Here is a 5,114-nt window from a genome sequence, read left to right on the forward strand (position 1 = left end):
AGGGAACAACGGTGTCCTGCAATTTTTTAAAATCAGGGTTGATAGTCAGAGTTTTAGAAATAAAGGTTTACATACCACATAAGTTCTAGAGCAGGGGCACCAAAAAAAATCTGTTTATGTAAAGTTATAATAAATTGAATATTTCGAAGCTGAAACTCACATCACACGATGCTATAATCTCATTGATCAATATTTCTTCCTTAGCGGTTATTGTTAGTGCCAAGTATACTATGTGCAGCTCAAAAATACTCTTCTTCCCATGCAGTCCAGGTAAATTACAATGTTTGACACCCCTGATGTAAAGTTTAAACTGTGTGTGAAATCTTCTCTTGATATTGCTCCAAGCCATTGGTTTCTGACATCACACTGGCTGGGAAATGCTTGAAATGAAACTCCTTTTACTTTACTACTTTGGCTTGTGTAAAAAGGTACACAGCAATACACCATTGCTTTTGGTAAACAGAAACACGTTACGAAATGTTACTGTATTAATTCAATGTAAGGCAAGATCATAAGAAATAACTATTTTGAGATGAGCTAGATAGAGAAATGACAATGAACAATATTTCGGAGATGCTGAGCCATGATAGGCACAATAAAAAGACTCACACAATCATAGCTTTCGGCCATTAAGGTCTTTGTCAGCAGTAGACACACATACACACACACATACTCATGCAAGCGCAGCCAGCACACACGTCTGCAGTCTCAGAGAACTGAAACTACACTGCGAGCAGCAGCAACAGTGCATGATGGGAGTGGCGACTGGGCGGGGGTAAGGAGGAGGATGGAGTGGGGAGGGGGAAGGATAATCCAGTGAAATTTTTTAAGTGCTTTATCTGAAAACTACCTTGAGCAGTTAAACAAAGGACCGACTTGTGGCGATAACATATTAGACCTTCTGGTGACTAACGGACCCAATCTACACTCCTGGAAATTGAAATAAGAACACCGTGAATTCATTGTCCCAGGAAGGAGAAACTTTATTGACACATTCCTGGGGTCAGATACATCACATGATCACACTGACAGAACCACAGGCGCATAGACACAGGCAACAGAGCATGCACAATGTCGGCACTAGTACAGTGTATATCCACCTTTCGCAGCAATGCAGGCTGCTATTCTCCCATGGAGACGATCATAGAGATGCTGGATGTAGTCCTGTGGAACGGCTTGCCATGCCATTTCCACCTGGCGCCTCAGTTGGACCAGCATTCGTGCTGGACGTGCAGACCGCGTGAGACGACGCTTCATCCAGTCCCAAACATGCTCAATGGGGGACAGATCCGGAGATCTTGCTGGTCAGGGTAGTTGACTTACACCTTCTAGAGCACATTGGGTGGCACGGGATACATGCGGACGTGCATTGTCCTGTTGGAACAGCTAGTTCCCTTGCCGGTCTAGGAATGGTAGAACGATGGGTTCGATGACGGTTTGGATGTACCGTGCACTATTCAGTGTCCCCTCGACGATCACCAGAGGTGTACGGCCAGTGTAGGAGATCGCTCCCCACACCATGATGCCGGGTGTTGGCCCTGTGTGCCTCGGTCGTATGCAGTCCTGATTGTGGCGCTCACCTGCACGGCGCCAAACACGCACACGACCATCATTGGCACCAAGGCAGAAGGGACTCTCATTGCTGAAGACGACACGTCTCCATTCGTCCCTCCATTCACACCTGTCGCGACACCACTAGAGGCAGGCTGCACGATGTTGGGGTGTGAGCGGAACACGGCCTAACGGTGTGCAGGACCATAGCCCAGCTTCATGGAGACGGTTGCGAATGGTCTTCGCTGATACCCCAGGAGCAACAGTGTCCCTAATTTGCTGGGAAGTGGTGGTGCGGTCCCCTATGGCACTGCGTAGGATCATACGGTCTTGGAGTGCATCCGTGCGTCGCTGCTTTCCGGTCCCAGGTCGACGGGCACGTGCACCTTCTGCCGACCACTGGCGACAACATCAATGTACTGTGGAGACCTCACGCCCCACGTGTTGAGCAATTCGGCGGTACGTCCACCCGTTCTCCCGCATGCCCACTATATGCCCTCGCTCAAAGTCCATCAACTGCACATATGGTTCACGTCCACGCTGTCGCGGCATGCTACCAGTGTTAATGACTGCGATGGAGCTCCGTATGCCATGGCAAACTGGCTGACACTGACGGCGGTGCAAAAATGCTGCGCAGCTAGCGCCATTCGACGGCCAACACCGCGGTTCCTGGTGTGTCCGCTGTGCCGTGCGTGTGATCATTGCTTGTACAGCCCTCTCGCAGTGTCCGGAGCAAGTATGGTGGGTCTGACACACCGGTGTCAATGTGTTCTTTTTTCCATTTCCAGGAGTGTATTTGAAACAGTTAACGCAGAACAGGGAGTCAGCGATCATAAAGCAGTTATGGCATCAATGATTTCAGCCGTAAATAGAAATATTAAAAAGGGTAGGAAGATTTTTCTGTTTAGCAAAAGTGATAAAAATCAGATTTCAGAGTACCTGATGGCTCAACACAAAAGCTTTGTCTCAAGTACAGATAGTGTTGAGGATCAGTGGACAAAGTTCAAAACCATCGTACAATATGCATTAGATGAGTATGTGCCAAGCAAGATCGTAAGAGATGGAAAAGAGCCACCGTGGTACAACAACCAAGTTAGAAAACTGCTGCAGAAGCAAATGGAACTTCACAGCAAACATAAACATAGCCAAAGCCTTGCAGACAGACAAAAATTACCCAAAGCAAAATGTAGTGTGAGGAGGGCTATACGAGAGGCATTCAATGAATTTGAAAGTAAAGTTCTATGTACTGACTTGGCTGAAAATCCTAAGAAATTTTGGTCTTATGTCAAAGTGGTAGGTGGATCAAAACAAAATATCCAGACACTCTGTGACCAAAATGGTACTGAAGCAGAGGATGACAGACTAAAGGCCAAAATACTAAATGTCTTTTTCCAAAGTTGTTTCACAGAGGAAGACTGCACTGTAGTTCCTTCTCTAGATTGTTGCACAGATGACAAAATGGTAGATATCGAAATAGATGACAGAGGGATAGAGAAACAATTAAAATCGCTCAAAAGAGGAAAGGCCGCTGGACCTGATCGATTTTACACAGAGTACACAAAGGAACTTGCCCCCCTTCTTGCAGCGGTGTACCATAGGTCTCTAGAAGAGCGTAGCCTTCCAAAGGATTGGAAAAGGGCACAGGTCATCCCTGTTTTCAAGAAGGGACATCGAACAGATGTGCAGAATTATAGACCTATATCTCTAACGTCGATCAGTTGTAGAATTTTGGAACACGTATTATGTTCGAGTATAATGACTTTTCTGGAGACTAGAAATCTACTCTATAGGAATCAGCATGGGTTTAGAAAAAGATGGTCACGTGAAACCCAGCTCGCGCTATTCGTCCACGAGACTCAGAGGACCATAGACACGGGTTCATAGGTAGATGCAGTGTTTCTTGACTTCCTCAAGGCGTTCGATACAGTTCCCCACAGTCGTTTAATGAACAAAGTAAGAGCATATGGACTATCAGACCAATTGTGTGATTGGATTGAGGAGTTCCTAGGTAACAGAATGCAGCATGTCATTCTCAATGGAGAGAAGTCTTCCGAAGTAAGAGTGGTTTCAGGTGTGCCGCAGGGGAGTGTCATAGGACTGTTGCTATTCACAATATACATAAATGACCTTGTTGATGACAACGGAAGTTCACTGAGGCTTTTTGCAGATGATGCTGTGGTGTATCGAGAGGTTGTAACAATGGAAAATTGTACTGAAATGCAGGAGGATCTGCAGCGAATTGACGCATGGTGCAGGGAATGGCAATTGAATCTCAATGTAGACAAGTGTAATGTGCTGCAAATACATAGAAAGATAGATCCCTTATCATTTAGCTACAAAATAGCAGGTCAACAACTGGAAGCAGTTAATTCCATAAATTATCTGGGAATACGCATTAGGAGTGATATAAATTGGAATGATCATATTAAGTTGATCTTCGGTAAAGCAGATGCCAGACTGAGATTCATTGGAAGAATCCTAAGGAAATGCAATCCGGAAACAAAGGAAGTAGATTACAGTACGCTTGTTTGCCCACTGCTTGAATACTGCTCATCAGTGTGGGATTCGTACCAGATAGGGTTGATAGAAGAGATAGAGAAGATCCAACGGAGAGCAGCGCACTTCGTTACAGGATCATTTAATAATCGTGAAAGCATTACAAAGATGATAAATAAACTACAGTGGAAGATTCTGCAGGAGAGACGCTCAGTAGCTTGGTATGGGCTTTAGTTAAAGTTTCGAGAACATACCTTCACCGAAGAGTCAAACAGTATATTGCTCCCTCCTACGTATATCTCGCGAAGAGACCATGAGGATAAAATCAGAGAGATTAGAGCCCACATATAGGCATATGGACAATCCTTCTTTCCACGAACAATACGAGACTGGAATAGAAGGGAGAACCGATAGAGGTAGTCAGGGTACCCTCCGCCACACACCGTCAGGTGGCTTGCTTGCGGAGTATGGATGTAAATGTAGATGTAGATGTAGTATAGTGGGAGTGGCAGACAGTCAAGTGTTGCAGTTTAGATGGAGCGTAGGAGAGAAGGTGGGGAGGGGGAAGAGGGTAATTAGCAAAAAGGAGAGAAATAAAAATAAAAATAAAAGAAATTAAAAGATTGGGCATGGCGGTGAAATGACGGCTGTGTAGTGCTGGAATGGGAACAGGGAGGGGGCTGGATGGGTGAGGACAGTGACTAACGAAGCTTGAGGCCAGGCAGGTTACCGGAATGTAGGATGTATTGCAGGGAAAGTTCCCACGTGAGCAATTCAGAAAAGCTGGTGTTAGTGGGAAGGATCCGTATGGCACAGGCTGTGAAGCAGTCATTGAGATGAGGGTTATCACGTTTGGCAGCGTGTTCAGCTACAGGGTGGTCCACTTGTTTTTTGGCCACAGTTTGTCGGTGGCTGTTCATGGGGACTCACAGCTTGTCGGTTGTCATGCCCAGCCGGCCGCGGTGGTCTAGCGGTTTTAGGCGCTCAGTCCGGAACCGCGTGACTGCTACGGTCGCAGGTTCGAATCCTGCCTCGGGCATGGATGTGTGTGATGTCCTTAGGTTAGT

This window comes from Schistocerca gregaria, chromosome 3, assembly GCF_023897955.1.
Source record: "Schistocerca gregaria isolate iqSchGreg1 chromosome 3, iqSchGreg1.2, whole genome shotgun sequence".
Taxonomy (NCBI): domain Eukaryota; kingdom Metazoa; phylum Arthropoda; class Insecta; order Orthoptera; family Acrididae; genus Schistocerca; species Schistocerca gregaria.